This window comes from Hyperolius riggenbachi, chromosome 3 (assembly GCF_040937935.1).
Source record: "Hyperolius riggenbachi isolate aHypRig1 chromosome 3, aHypRig1.pri, whole genome shotgun sequence".
Lineage (NCBI taxonomy): Eukaryota > Metazoa > Chordata > Amphibia > Anura > Hyperoliidae > Hyperolius > Hyperolius riggenbachi.
In genome coordinates, this window is record NC_090648.1 from 373,241,026 (window position 1) to 373,258,081 (window position 17,056).

The following is a 17,056-nucleotide window of genomic DNA, read 5'->3' on the forward strand; positions in this document are numbered from 1 at the left end:
GACACTATAGGTCATGAGGAGGCACCTCCAGTGAAGAGACACACCGTGAGAAGGGAGCACCGCAGTGGAGAGAGAGGCTGGATAAGCCAGGAGACAGTGGAGTGGAGGGGAGGGAGAGAGCTGTGGAACAAGGTGGGACATCAAGAGGGAAATGGATTTGGATAGATAAGGCAGGAGACGAGTGGAGTGGAGAGGAAGGAGAGAAGCAAAGTGTCTGGTGGGGAGGAAGAGGGACATCAGCTTAGACACTGGAGAGAGGGAGAGCAGACAGTGGAGAGAGCTGAGCAGATTTTTGCAGAGAAAGTCGAGCAGATGCTGGTGAAGAACGCAGCGTTCAGAGGGAATCCCCTGTTATGTCAGCTACCCCCCCCCCCCCCCCCCCCAGAACGCAGTGTTCAGAGGGAATCCGCTCCTATGTGAGCCTGTCGCCCTTGTCCTCCCCAGGGGGTAGAATGATAGGGGGAATCCCTGTTATGTCAGCTACCTCCTTCCCCCCTCCCAGAACACAGCGTTCAGAGGGAATCCGCTCTTGTGTGAGCCTGCCGCCCTTGTCCTCCCCAATGGGTAGAATGATAGGGGGAATCCCCAGTTATGTCAGCTACCCCCTCCCAGAACGCAGCGTTCAGAGGGAATCCCCTCTTATGTCAGTTACCCTGCCCCCTGTCCAGACCCTAATGTTCAGGGGGAATCCCCTCTTACATCTGGCAGCCAGCTGATCTCCTAGATGCTGTCTGCTGTAGCTGTAGGCACACTCTCTGCTTCAGGAAGTAAAAGTAAGGGCTGGTTCAGATGGGTGTCTGTGGAGCGTTTACTGCCAGTGTCCAGGACTTGGCGTTAAACGCTCCCATTAAAATGAATAGGAGCATTTGTACCAGGCTTTTCCCGGCGTTTACATGAACGCGGCATTTGGGTCCCGATTTTCCCTGGTGTTCAAGGCGACTCTGGGCACTACATGTAGCGTCCTGGGGCAGTTAACCACCATGAGTAATGTTCCCCTAGGGGAAGAAAAATGCCGCCCCCATCTGAAAGGCTGCTGAAAGCCCGAACGCATTGCCGCTGCAACGCCACCAAACGCAACACCACAGAAAGCCGGGCAGATGCCCGTGCGAACCAGCCCTTAGTCACACAGCCACAGGGTGTTCTAACCTATGAGACCTCTGTAGACGCAGCACAGTGATGTATGACAGTCAATTGTCATGGATGCGACGAAAACGGCGCATTAATGATCAAACAATATAGATTTGTGTACTTTCCATTGTGCGACGAAACAGTGCATTGAGAATCCACATGTATTGTCAATGCGACGATATCAGCGCATACGTACGACGATAACGGCATATGTGATGCGCTGATAAGTGGTCATGTGACTTTTATAAAGCATATGTCAACAGGAAGCTACTGTACAGACTTCCTGTATTGTGCAGTGGATGCAACAGATAGAAAAATGCCACCTGCTGCATTTACAGAGGATGACAAACTTCTTTTGGCACAAGTAAGATTCAAAACCATGATTCAAATGTAGTACATTGTTGATGTTTTTACACAGTCATACTGTTATTGCTGCTGCTTAAGTTGAGCAAAGTATATTTGTCCGTAATGGTGGAATGTGTTTTCATTGTGTCTGTTTTATGAATATAGTTGTGTTGTTCATTACATTTATATTGTGCAATGTGGACTGTTGTGTGTGATATATAGATGTCATGCATTTCGCTAGCCAATGGAAATGCTTCATAGCCTAATCACTGATTTTATGAACAATAATGAATAATTGTACCATAACTAAAAATGTTACTACAGTGTGACTGTAACACATGTGATTGTATGTTTAGCTTGTACAATATATGGACTGATTGTTTACTTTTTTATGTTTAGATGATGATTTCATGCCGCTACGATTTAGTGCGGACCCGCTTTGAAAAGCGGCGGATCCTCATGCGGGTACAAAGGGCTATTATGGAGAGATACCATAACTACCATCCGCTGGAAGCCAGCAAAAAAAGGTGGTCGGATCTGAAGCGCCGGGATCCGGATTACATCCGCATAATTAGGCAGGACTTGGCTGAAGGTAATTTTTACCCACTTGTCATGCAGACCTTGTTAATGCCTTATGTCCTATACCAATTGTTGAAGTTTTGAATCTTGTATAGTACACATTTTTACACAAAATAGTAATGGGCCTCTTCAGGGCCGGATTTACATCACAGGAGCCTATAGGCACATATGTCCTGGCACCCTAGACTTCACCCTCCATGAACACCTGGCAAACCACACTGCAAGTGTACTTGCTGGCCCAACTGTTAGTTCTCACTTAGTTATAGGTAGCTACAGTTGGCCCTTAACTACTTAAAGACTGCCCCATGCCAATAGGCGTGGTCGCGGCGGCAGCCCCAGGACCTCCTAACGTCAAGTCAAGTCCTGGGGCTGCATTTTGCAGGAGATTGCGGGAAGGCTGCGCGCGCATCTCCTGCTTGGGGGCGGAGCTCTGCCCTCTCTTCAGTCTCCGAGCGCTATTGCCGCTCGGGAGACTGTTAGATGGCATGATCGCCGTCTATTTACATGTACAGTGCAGCGATCGGCAACTGCGCTGCACTGGCTGGGGACAAGAGAGTGATCGGCTCTCATAGGGTGAAGCCTATGAGAGCTGATCGCTATGATTGGCTGGCTGGGGGAGGGAGGCTTTTAAATAAATAAATATATATATTAAAAAATAGTAAAAAAATAATAAAAAAAACAAATATTTATTTAAAAAAATAAACACTGGGGGGGCGATCAGACCCCACCAACACAGAGCTCTGTTAGTGGGGAGAAAAGGGGGGGGGATCACTCGTGTGCTGTGTTGTGCGGTCCTGCAGCTTGGCCTTAAAGCTGCAGTGGCCAATTAAGCAAAACGCAGCCTGGTCTTTAGGGGGGGTTTACCACTGTGGTCCACTGTGGTTAAGGTGGCCATACATGGTACAATTTTTTCAGCCAATCTTAACAATTCTATTTAGTATATGTGAACTGCCTAAATTATCCTTTCAGTATATTAGCTTAATGTACCCTTATACTACATACAAATGGTAAGATTGTATTAAAAAATGGTACCATGTATGGCTCCATAAGTATTAGGTAGACAGACCTTTCCTCAATATTAAGTTACTAGAGGTGCTCCCAGTTTTTAGTTAACTAGAGGTGCCCCTGACTGTAGTGAGAAATGGTCACTGGAATGCTGAGACCTGGGTGAGTAATATTTCATGTACACTCCCCTTGGGACCCTACATAGGCAAGGTGGAATGGAGCAACTTGGGGAGGGGAATGAGGCGCCGTTTTATCATCAGGCGCCTGTAGGCACATGCCTACAATGCCTTATGGTAAATCCAGCCCTCGGCCTCTTTGTACACCAAACTAAAACCAACGTCCCACAGTGACATCAACACACCATTTGATTAGTAGAAACACCTCACCCACAAACAATATTTCAACACTCCACCCCCCCCCCCCCCCCCCAAACAGGCTGCCCCCTCCCTGCTCAAATAGTTTGAATTAAACATCAGCAATCAGCTATAATAATTTTTCAGGTGCGTGTACATGCCTGCCTAATTTTTCTGGCTGCACTGCGGCTGCAACAACAAAACAAAAGGCAAGTACATGTGTCAATTCCCCTTCGTGATCATTACCTTGCCGCGGTGAAGGGGCTTGCGTATCACAATGAAGCAATGACCGCTGGCTATATGAGTGTCTCGGGGGGTGGCACACCAAAGATAAGAAGGTCGTTGCTTCATTGTGGACAGACCAAATTTGATCAGCCGTATAGTCACTGTTCTGTCATTCAGCTATCTCAGCCCGGCGACCATATGGGCTGGAAAGCCGCCATCACCTGCACTCTCGTCATGGTGCGCACCAGTCCAGCACGGCCGTCACTACACAACAGCTGTTTGCAGTCACTGCATACCTTTCACTGTATCTTTGACTGCACATTGTATTATACCTGGCAGTCAGTGCATACCTTTCACTTGAATGGATGGCAGACTTGCCCTCCATAACGGATTCTCGTTACAGGCAGTGAACAGCAAGCAGAACAAGTAATTAAAAAAAATAGATGTAAACTTTAACTATGTTAGAGAGAGAACGATTGAAAGTTGATAAGGCAATCAAACATTACCGGACATAACTGAGTGAGGAAGAGCAATCTGGCCATGGTGCGCACCAGTCCAGCACGGATGTCACTACACAAACAGCTGTTTGAGGTGCGTTACACAGTGAGTTTGGTGTGTCAGTGCGAAGCAGTACTCTAATTACACTCCCTGATTGATGTATACACATGCAAGATGTTTTAAAGCACTTTAGGCATTCAATTTAGCATTTAATGTGATTTCTGCCCTTAAAACGCTGCTTTTCATCCAATCCAGATTTTTCCCGGGGACTTTTGGCATCTATCCCACTCTGCCATGCCCCCCTCCAGGTGTTAGACCGCTTGAAACATCTTTTCCGTCACTTTTGTGGCCAGCATAAATGTTTCTAGTTTTCAAAGTTCGCCTCCCCATTGAAGTCTATTGTGGTTTGCGAAAGTTCGCGCGAACCGAACTTTCGCGGTAGGTTCGCGAACCAAAATTCAATCTGGCTGTACAATCAATCTCCAAGTGCTGTTATACTACATGGATGTTGTTAAGATTGTATTACAATGGTACATTCCGATTGCATGAAAATTGTATGGTGTGTGGTCACCTTTAGAGGTCTTATGGAGTCCATCCCTCAACAGGTCAGAGTTTTGTTGAAAGCTCAAAAGCTAACAAAACGATGTATGGGTGGATTCAAACAATAGACAAATCACTCTCTAATAGAATCTGATAAGAGAGAGATCTGTTAGCTGTCCATACACCACAGGCCGATTTCTGATCAATTTAATGGTGAAATTGATGTGGATTTGGCCTTGCGATGCTGCATCTGAATGTCTCACCGCCCCCACGCTGTCCCCTTAATGTAAAATGTACCCCCTGGTGGCCAGTGCAAGGTATACATTACCTGTCCGCAGCCTCCTCTTGTACATTACCTGTCCACTAGCTCTGGGCGCACTCTGTTCTTCAAACATGCTCGCCATGTGGTTGATTAGTAATGTGGCTGCATATATGTCTTCTGACGTCACACACGCGCCCTTTATAGGAAACCACGTAGTCCGTGTGTATGGAGAATGGGGTGCACCAGGAGCTAGCGGAGGGACAAGTGGAGGAAGCAGACAGGTAATGTATATCTTGCAGCAGGGGGAAATTTAACATTGGGGGGGACATTGACGGTGGTTTAGAAGCATTTGTCAATCGTGCACAAATTGCACACCGTTCCCGCCACACACGTGATCAACCAAGTCAGCCCAACATCTTCCAGCACATGTGATTGACAATACGACCAATTTTCGTCCTGAAATCAGTCGCATTATCGGTCGGGCATGCACTTTGTGGCACTTTTTTTCTTCTGATTCGATTATAATAATCGGACAGTCCATCGGCTGCCAAGTCGCCTGATGTTTAGGTGTCAAATTAGGTGTTTTGGCTGTAGTTACATGTTTTTTTCTTTGCTACTTTTGTATTATAGTTTTGGATATTCGTGAACGGTGGAGATCGCTTCGAGATAATTACAAGCGGGACTTGTAGAAAGTCAAAATATGGAGCGGAGTGGTACAGGTTCCTCAACAACAGGCACATATTGCCATTTCGAGCTCTTGGATTTCTTAAGACCTTGCTTTGAGGGACGAGAGTATTTTGTGCATTATGCTTTGTCAACTAAAAAAGTAAGAATATAAAATAAATATCTATATGCATACTTTATCAACAGGACAGAGGATAGCTCATGTCCAAGTTCACAAACACCAGCTGTGGACAACATTCCAGACACTGACATGAGTCAGGAGCATGGTCTTGCACAGCCATCCACCTGTCAAACGACTGAGCAGCCTCTAAGGAAGCGATATCAGCGCGAAGCACCATCGAATCTCCAAATAGATCCAAGTATGCTGTCAGCATTTCACCAACTAATGGAGAGATGGCAGCACAGTCAGTCCCAGCTCACTGACACACACAAAATTGTGAATGGGTTAGTCCCATTAATGAATTTAGTGCCTGCACCCCACCATCCACATATGTTGAAGGACATAATGGACGTGATTATAAAATATCAGGCACCTCAACCTACTCAGACCGTAGACCCCAACACCCAAAGTAGCTCCCATGACACAATGGCCAAGGCACAGCCAAGTATCAGCAGCTCACAGACCACCTTGAGCAGCTCCCAGGAGACACTGGCAAACATTAATCCAGCCATGTTGCCTTTTCAGGCAAGACCTAGATGGGAGCACCAAATTTGATAGTTCGGCTACAAATGGCAACTTAAAGACCATCAATGCCGTGCCAACCACCACAGATGCCAAGATCCTGCCCACCCACGTTTATATATCCACAACCCATAACCACTTTCCGGCCCCCAATATCCCAAACACCGATTCCGCCTATTTCTATTGAACCTACAACCATTCCATCACATATCTACACTCAGCAATATGGTGACACTCAGCATCCTCATATGTACCATACCTATCCCTACCACCAACAATATGAGGAGGCTCCATTTGCACAATACCATAGTTCTCAAAATCTGCAGCAAAACACAGAAAGTAACTCCAATGTTGCATCCACATATGTTCAAAATGTTGAAGATGATACTCAATATCTGTGATTTTGTTTTTGTTGCAATATTTGTTGGTTGTAGTGATACTCTCTCAACTATACCAATGATTATATATATATTATTTTTAGAGTAACTTTATCCTATTTGTTTCTGTTAACAGTGAAATAAACTGTGAAAATGATTTACTATTTTCATTGGATGTGTGTAACATAGATTGACCATGTAAGTGGAACTGCAAGAGGAATCACAAATGTGTTACTACATGTAATGGATGTCCATTGTTACAAACATAGTAGAACTCTACTCAACGCATAGGACAACTCACATGTGTAACCCATTGCATGACCAAAAATCTTATGTATGTGTTATTTATGAATACACATACACATAGCAATGTTTGTAATGTAATTTTTATAATGGCTAAAAACTACATTACACACAACAAGGATGGTTATTGTGCAAACATCCACCACCAAAAATGAAAGTTCGGCCACAAATGGCAACTTAAAGACCACCAATGCCAAAAAATTCAGGAATCCGCCTGGAGTCCTGGACCCTGTTAGTGGTGGCGGAGAAGGCAGTCAAGTGGCCTGCGGGCAGAGGTGCTGTGTGGGGAGCAACTTAGTCTTGGGGCAGGTAGCCAGTCACACGGCGTGCTGGCAGAGATGCTGTATGTGGGGACTGATAATTTTGATAAAGGTCAGGTACTGTACACTTTTGTGACTTAGGCGACTTCTCTTCTCAGTGACAATGCCTCCAGCTGCGCTGAAGGTCCTTTCTGACAGGACGCTTGAGGCAGGGCAAGACAAAAGTCGGATGGCAAATTGGGACAGCTCTGGCCACAGGTCAAGCCTGCGCAACCAGTTGTCCATGGGTTCATCGCTGCTCACAGTGTCTACATCCACACTTAAGGCCAGGTAGTCGTCTACCTGCCGGTCCAGGCGTTGGTGGAGGGTGGATCCGGAAGCGCTAAATCGAGGTGTTGGGCTAATGAATGTCCGCATGTCCGACATCACCATGAGATCGCTGGAGCGTCCTGTCCTTGACTGTGTGGACATGGGAGGAGGATTACTGGCAGTGGTACCTTTATTGCGTTGTGCTGTGACATCACCCTTAAATGAATTGTAAGCATAGTTGACAGCTTGTTCTGCATGTGCTGCATCTTTTCTGCCTTCTGGTGAGTTGGTAACATGTCCACCACTTTGTGCCTGTACCGAGGGTCTAGTAGCGTGGCCACCCAGTACAGCTCATTCCCCTTGAGTTTTTTTTATATGGTGGTCACTCAACAGGATGGACAGCATGAAAGACAACATCTGCACAAAGTTGGATGCAGAAGTACTATCCATCTCCTCTTGCTCTTCCTCAGTAACGTCAGGTAAGTCCTCCTCCTCCCCCCAGCCGCGAACAATACCATGGGAGCGTCGAGCAGCACAAGCCCCCTGCGACGCTTGCTGTGGTTGTTGTTCTTCTGTCGCCGCCTCCTCCTCCAAAGAAACACCTTCCTCATCATCCGAGGCTGACTCCTCTTCCCCAGACGACTCTTCCTCCTCCTCCCCCCTCTGTGCTGCCACAGGTGTTGAGGAAACATCTAATTCTGATGAAAATTGCTCCCACAACTGTTCCTGCCATAACTGTTCCTCTTCACGCTCCTCAACAGCTTGATCCACCACTCTACGCACGGCACGCTCCAGGAAGTAAGCGTACGGGATCAAGTCGCTGATGGTGCCTTCACTGCGACTCACCAGGTTGGTCACCTCCTCAAACAGCCGCATGAGTCTGCATGCATTTCACATCAGTGCCCAGTTGTTGGGCCAGAACATCCCCATCTCCCCAGATGGTGTCCTTCTACTGAAATTGTAGAGGTACTGGATGATGGCTTTCTCCTGTTCTAGCAGGCGAGAGAACATGACCAGGGTCGAATTCCAGCGAGTCGGGCTATCACATATCAAGCGTTTCACTGGCAAGTTGTTTCTCCGCTGAATGTCCACAAAGCGTGCCATGGCCGTGTAAGACCACCTGAAATGCCCACACAACTTCCTGGCCTGCATCAGGACGTCCTCTAAGCCTGGGTACTTTGACACAAATCTTTGAATGACTAGATTCAGCACATGTGCCATGCAGGGTACATGTGTCAGCTTTCCCAAATTCAAAGCGGAAAGGAGATTGCTGCCGTTGTCACACACCACGTTGCCAATCTCCAGCTGGTGCGGGGTCAGCCACTGATCCACCTGTTTGTGAAGAGCAGCCTGGAGAGCTGCTCCAGTGTGACTCTCCGCTTTGAGGCAAGACATGTCTAAGATGGCGTGACACCGTCGTACCTGGCATGCAGCATAGGCCCTGGGGAGATGGAGCTGTGTAGCTGGAGAGGAGATCGCAGCACCAGTAGAGTTGAACTGCCACTCAGCCAAGGAGGAGGAGGAGGATGACAGCGAAGAGGATGTAGCAGGAGGAGAGGAGGTGGCAGGAAGCCTGCCTGCAAGCCGTGGAGGTGTCACAAGTTGGTCCGCTGCACAGCCACGTACTCCCTGCTTGCCATCGGTCACCAGGTTTACCCAATGGACTGTGTAAGTCCATGCTTGGCAGACCAGGCATCCATAGTCAGGTGGACCCTTGACCCAACGCTGTGTGACAGAGTTGACACCACTTTCCTCTCAACTTCACGGTACAGTTTGGGTATCGCCTTTTTTAGAGAAATAATTGTGGCCTGGTATCTTCCACTGCGGTGTTCCAATGGCCACAAATTTATGGAAGGCCTCAGAGTCCACCAGCTTGTATGGTAACAGCTGGCGAGCTAACAGTTCTGTCACACCAGCTGTCAGATGCCAGGCAAGGGGGTGACTGGCAGAAATTGGCTTCTTCCACTCAAAGATTTCCTTCACGGACACCTGGCTGCTGTGGGCAGAGGAGCAGGAACCGCTCAAGGTCAGAGGCGGAGTTGAGGAGGGTGGCTGTGAAGGTGCAAGGGAGAAAGCGGCTGAAGATTCTGTTCCTGAAGGAGGAAGAGGAGAAGGAGGGTGGCTTTTCTTTTGTGTGCTGCTTTTGCTCAGGTGCTCTTCCCATTGCAGTTTGTGCCTTTTCTCCATGTGCCTTCTTAAGCCACTTGTCCCTACTAGAGTGTTGGCCTTTCTACGGCTTAGTTTTTGGAGGCAGAGAAAACAGATGGCATTGCTCCGATCTGAAGCAGACACATTAAAAAATTTCCAAACCACGGAGCCCCCCTGGTGTTATTGCACTATGGTGGCATCAGCCACTGACGTTGAAGGGCATGTTGGCTGGCTGTACATAGGTGGCGATACATGGCGCCATACACTGCCACCAGCTGTTTCTGATGATGAGCCCCCCCTGCTTCTTTCAGCAACGCGTCTTCTCCTACTCCTCTCTGACTCCTCCTCTGAACTGTCCCCGTTCATTTCCTCTATTGGGAACATACGTGGGATCCGTATCATAGTCATCATCATACTCATCCTGCCCAGCTTCGCTTGCCTCAGACACCTCCAAAACTGCACCAACAGCAGGTACTTCATCATCTTCACACGTTACGTCCATAGTGTCGCCGCCTAACTCAGACATATGAGGTGGTATAACTTGCTTAGCGCCTTCATCTGGTTGTAACAATAATGGCTATGAATCAGTTAATTCCCCACCAATTAACTCCTGCGAAGTGTCAAATGCAATGGATGTGGTGCTTGTAGTAGCGCCGGTGGCTGCGGAAGATGAGGTGTTCTGTGTTAAATAGTCAACCACGTCCTCACAATCTTGGGAGTTGATGGGACGTGCCTTCTTCTGAGCACTGTACTTTGGTCAAGGGCTGAACAAAATCACATCAACACGACCTTGCACAGACCTGCCAGGTGGCCTTCCTCTGGGTCTGCCTCTACCTCTGCCTGTTTTGTCCGCTGTGTCCATATCGGGGGGGGGGGGGGGGGTATGAAGTAAAAGGTATGCACTGACTTGACTAATACAATGTGCAGTCACACAGGTGCAGTTAACAGGTATGCACGGAGTGGTATATCACACTGCATGCACTCACATAGGTAGGTGAGTGCACTGAACACAACAGGTAGGTATATCCAGTGATGAGGTGGGTCCACTGAACACAACAGATAGGTATATGCAGTGATGGGTATTACGTGCACCTGTCACACACAGACAGGTAGCGGACAGGCACAATGACACTGCGTGCGCTCACATAGGTAGGTATGTGAACTGTGAACAACAGGTAGGTAGGTAGGTATATGCAGTACTGGGTATTACAATGTGCACCTGTCACACACAGACAGGTAGCAGACAGGCACTCAGACAGACAGGGAACACTGTGTGTGCTCACGTAGGTGGGTGCACAGTGAACAACAGGTAGTGTTGTATATATGCAGTGATGGGTAATGTGCACCTGTCACACACAGGTAGTCCCTGAATGTGCTGGGCCTGGCAGTGGCACACACACAGTATGAATTATCAAGGGTGTCTATGCAACACAAGTGTCAGTGGGACACACACAGAAAAAAAATAGATCACAAGAACAAGATTAGCTCTCAAAAGAGATGTTGTGGGGTGCTATTTTAGCAATAAGAATCAGCAAGGTGCAAGCTAACAAGCCTACAAGAGCCTAACTAATCTTTCCCTATGAGAGAGACTACAGCAGCTATCCCTTCTCTATTTACTGCAGGCAAACGAGTGAGTATAATGTCTGGTGGTGCCTGCCTTTTATAAGGGGGGGGGAGTGGCTCCAGGAGGGAGTGTAGCCTGACTACAATGTGCCTGCTGACTGTGATGTAGAGGGTCAAAGTTGACCCTAATGGTGCATTATGGGGGCGAACTGAACTTCTGGAAAAGTTTGCGGTTCTCCGCAATCACGAACCACGGAAGTTCGCTAGGAACCGTTTGCCGGCAAACCGTTCGGGCCATCTCTAGTGGTGAGTGTTCCATACTCGCCAGTCATGCAGGCGTGATTCCTGGGCTCGTCCCCTATCCTGCATCTTCATGAATGCCACAGCAAACACCTGTACCATGTGACACCAGTGCATGTAGTGACATCAGTTCATGTGGTGGTGTCATGCGGTACAGGCATGGTGCCAATCGAGAACAATGCCAGGCACAGGAAGAGGCCACGAATAAAGCCACCATTACAAGTGAACATGCAACACTCAGTAAGGGCCCGGGGGGTTAACATACCCTTGTGGGAAGAGTGGCCAGGGGTTAGACATCAAATGGAGTTCCCACCACACACCTGATTAATAAGCCCTTGTGATCAATATTTCCCATTCCATTCTTATATATAACAAACACAACATAATTGCAAAGTATCTATAAATTACAAAATATGCGACTTTAACGTTGCTTCACAATACTACTTACTTTTCTCAGGTTTATTTTCCTCATTTGCCCAATCCTCATAGAATGAGGCAGTTATCTTCTCCCAAATGATGGCATTGGCAGCAGTGTCCTTATATTTAGGATGCTGCTGGTCATATACTGTAGCTGCGGCTTGGCTTGGACTCTAGCGACCAGATCCTTCACGTCAAACAGAAAGCGCGCCTTTTCCCTTTCCCTTTCCACAGGCACCTCCATGACCACGTGCTGGTGGCTTTCCACGACCAACCATGTTGTAGTTGATGAGAACAAATACAATTCAAAATACAAAAATCTTTATAGTGGTACTAATTAATGACGTCTGACTGGTGCGACCTTATTATCGCACTTTATTTTGCATTCCGGTGTGACCTTATTGACACACTTTATTATTTATTTCAAATCTTTATAAAATAGTAATATAAATTATGTTTTTACCTATATTTTACTTCATACATCACTTCGGGCACACAAAATACGCATTATTATTTTGATTATATACTATTAAAACAACTGGAGCATGTGCTGTAGCTAAACAAAGAAAAAACACGTATATTTGAAGTAGAACGAAAACGGTGCATGCGTCAGATAGCACAAAAACAGCGCATAGTCAGATAGAACGTTAACGGCGCATGCGTTAAAAAAAATGTTGGGGGCCATATTCATTGTGGTCATTACTGAGCATGTGCAACATCTCCATCGCTGCAGATCAATTTATGAACGCACAACATGCAGCACTTACTAAAAATGCATCACGTTCCTCACTAACGCAACGTGTGTGCTGTGAATGTCACACAGACTTTGCATTACTGTGCGTTACTCTGCGTTATCAACTTTCCTAACGTGCGACGTTAACGTTGCACTGTGAAAGAGGCCTTAACATTTTCTTATGAACTATACTCTGGAGTCTTGGTTTGGATTTAATCCAGATTACGTTTTTCTTCCTAAATCCAGTGGAGGCTTGAGCTGTCACAATGCTAGAATTCTCAGCAGAATTTGAAATTCTGCAACTGACATGCATTACAGTGAGTTAAGCTAGAATGTGAACTGGTTGTTAGAAACCTTACTGAAATCCTGTAAAATGGCAATTGTCACACACAAATGCCCCTGACTGAGTACCCTTCAGTTCACAACACATTTGAGATCTCCAAGCAAGCATGTAAATGCCAAAACCACTCACCTTTAAAAGGTAATAATTACTTTATAACGCAAACCTTGATTTCTCCTATGTTTTTTCTTCTGCAAGACCTCAGCCTGAGAAATTGCTAACTGTTTGGTTCTTTGTACAGAGGAAAAGTTTAAAGTCAAATTTGGGCTTTTTTTTCAGATTAGATCAGTTTTCTTGTATCTCTAAATGTTCCTGAGACTTTACTATGAGATCTAAGCTCCCACACGACTATCACCTACTTGGACACAGCGCCAGTTGGCAAAGTGGTACAAAATGGTTTCTTAGATAACTTATTCTATGTCTTTTTATGTTTGTTTCTGCCTTGAACAGTCAGGTTTAGTTTAATATAGACATGCATATCCCTATGGAGGGTTTGGGCAGAAGATAGAGATTAGTCAAGGTGGTTGAGTATAAACCCTAATTGCTGGTTCTCTGTTTTTATTTTTGTTTGCTTGATTTGTGTGTTTTATATTAAAGTTTTACTATTGAAATGATCCTATACATCTCAAGCATGGTTTAAACTCTAAACTTGTCTGTAATGGCTTCTGAATATATCAATGTAGCATGTTTTTCTATGAAACTTTATCTTAGCCTTTGGCATTACTGTTTCAAATATTGGCTGTATTCTTTGAAGATATATAAAAAAACAAAACAAAAAAAAAGAACAAAAAAAACATGTTAATGCCTGGCAATGAACACCACTATAAATTCCACAAAATCACAACAAACACATGGAAGAAAGTCAAAATTTAAATTGCTAACACAAAAATTTCAAACGCTTCAGAAACACCTGCTGCTGTCTCACACTACAATATGGAGCACAAACCCCATTCTTTTCTTGCCTATTTAACAAGACAAAAGAATTTAAAAGGAAAACAATGCTGAACAAAGAATTTCAGGGAGCAAAATAGCCTAATACATTCCAAGGCAACGCTACAAAAATAAAATATTATTTAGGTCTATGAGGAGCTTCAGTTTATTTGTGGCGGTTATAAAGGCTATTGTAGTTTTAAAGAGATGTGAGCTTAACAGAAGTGAAATGTAAAAATGCACTACATGCACTGAATCCACAAAATAACACAGTCTATAAAAATGTTACTTCCTTCTCCTTCAAAATAACATTAACAGCTAATACAAGTGCCTGACCTAATGATTTATGCCTCGGGCTTGGCATAGCCAACTTCTCGGTGCTAATTGCCTACTGGAATAAGTTTTTGGGGGTCAGGCTGTTCATAAGGGAACCTGAGAACAGAAAGAAAACAGAATTTCTTATTACTGTAAAGGTGCTACGGTAGTGTGTCTACCGCAAAAAGAAAAAAAATAAATTTCATGAACGAAAACCAAAAAGAATAAAGGATGTTTCTTTCATGTAAATAACCAGCACAATAATTCCAAACTTGCATTTAAAATTTTATGTGATGAACCTTTTTTTTATTTTGCAGCTGTTGCAGATATTTCACTCCATTTGGTTATCTTTGTTCTCAGAATATCAAAGAATTACAGTCTCAATATCCATTTATAGCATGGAAACTACAACAATGTCAGCTTCAGCGACAGCTGAAATTGTTAGCCATCTAAAGCTGTCAGTTCTACTTTCCAAGCCAAACTATATGTTTAATGATGAATACTTAACTTACTATTTTAGGCCTCCACTTTTTCAAGTAATTGTTGCAGTGAAGTACATAGAAATTGTGTGCCAGAAAAAAAGCAGCGCAAATTCCAGTTTCATCCACTTTTCAGTTATTGCCAACAATGTAACTGAAAAACCCAGCTGCAGACAGAGCTCCCAGAATTCCTAGTTTTACCAGAAATGTTACTAATGCATGACATTAACAGTCCTCAAAATGTCTACACTGCCAGAATAGCCTTTATAACCACAGCTATACAACTGCACCTATGGCAGGTAGTGTTGCAAATAAGATTCAAGTAGTGATCATCATAATCTGCTATACAATTACGCAAAATTGAGTGTACTTTTGTGCCGACTTAAGCGGTTAATAACAAAGCCCCATATTAATAGCAAAGCTCCCATACATACCAAAATTGTTATGTTAAGTATAGTAACACAATTTGGGCCTGTTTCCACTGCTGTGTAAATTGGTCCGAATCCACAGAGTTGCCCTGCAAGCAAATCACATGAGGAAACTCTGCCATAGGGGATAATGCTGCCGCTGTCCGAATCGCTTGCCTTAGGGCCCGTTTCCACTACTAAGTGATGCGAATGCAGCTACCACATGTCTTACAGGACGTATGGCGGCTAGTGGAAATGGGCCCTTAGAAGGTAGTACTTACAGTTTTGTACACAGTAGAGTGGAATGGCAATTCATTTAAATCAAGCTGCACCTGACTGGCAATAGATGCATAGAGCTGCAAGGCCTCTTAAACACACAACTGCACTCGTTACAGTGAGTTTGCTACACACCTACACTAATGGCGGCCTTGCAGCTCTATGCCACTACAGCAGGCATGGGCAAACTTGGCCCTCCAGCTGTTAAGGTACTACAAATCCCACAATGCATTTGCATTGTATGCAATGCATTGCATGACTATGGCTGTCAGACTCCTGCAATGCATTGTGGAACTTGTAGTTCCTCAACAGCTGGAGGGCCAAGTTTGCCCATGCCTGAGCTAGAGTCACTCAGGTGCAGCTTGGTTTAGATATGCGCTACCTCTGTGTACTTTGTTAAGGGAATTAGTGAGAACAACAATTTAGAAAACATTTTTTTTTCAAAAAGACCTTGAAGTTTTTGACAAAATCTATTTTAAAATGCAAAGGAAAAATGGTTTTTAAACTCAGAAAAATTACAGTTTAAAAAACATTTTTTCTTTGCATTTTTAAATTCAATTTTGCTCAAACACCCCAAGGCCCTTTATTGAAAAATTATAGTATGCAGGCTTTGCTTTTGACAGCTTAAAGTCAGCACAAAATTACAGTTCCTGTATATGGTTACAAATTAAATTACGTTCCCCTCAATTTTGCATTACAAATGTCAGGGTTTGTGAAAAACTCTGGTAGCTTTGTAGTCTATTCTATATAGTGCTGGCCCACTTTTCAGCAGATGGGGTCAAACAGGGCAATGCGTCATTCCCTAGATGTTGTTGGGCATCCAAACAAATATGGTTAATAATTGGTATTTGGCAACAACCAGATATATAAATAATAACTTAGGAAGCTGTTCGTTGGACCAGCTGTTTCTGTCTGGTATGCTTAGCATGTTAAAGTGGGCTAAAAGTCAGCATTTCTACTTTGCTCTAAAAGATTCCTTACAGCTTTAAAGATACTATCCCAGAAACAAATGTGTACTTGGTCCTGCTATGGACAGGCTATTCAGCTGCAAATCCACATCCATACTGGAGATAACTGTATCTTAGTTTACATTCAAATGTTGTTACATTTGTGTGTAAAAAACTGAAAACACTCTCTGAGAAGCTATCAGTGCTTCAAGCATACACACAGTTCAGAACAGATCAATAGAAGATGTTAATATATAATAAAACGCAGCTGGAATAAAATGCAATGGCAGCTTTCAGGGCAAGTACCTACACTTTGGAAACTTGTAATTTGTAGACAGACAATATTACTATATTATTAGAAGAACAAATTTAAAAAGACCTTGTAGTTAACAATAGAAAAAATAATTTTTAAATGGAAGATAATGTATCTACCCATCGGTTCTGCAGCTTTACATATATCCCCAGCAAAAACAGGTCTTTTTGAAATGGTTTCCCCCTTGTCCCCACTATTCTCTCTAATATTAGTACAAAAGGAGATAGATAGTCCAGGCACTGTCCCTTTAAATGCTTTACTCAAACATCAGCCATGTCCGTATTGCAAGACAGTTCCATACAAGACACTCTTACAAGGTATTTCTGACCTGCATTGCC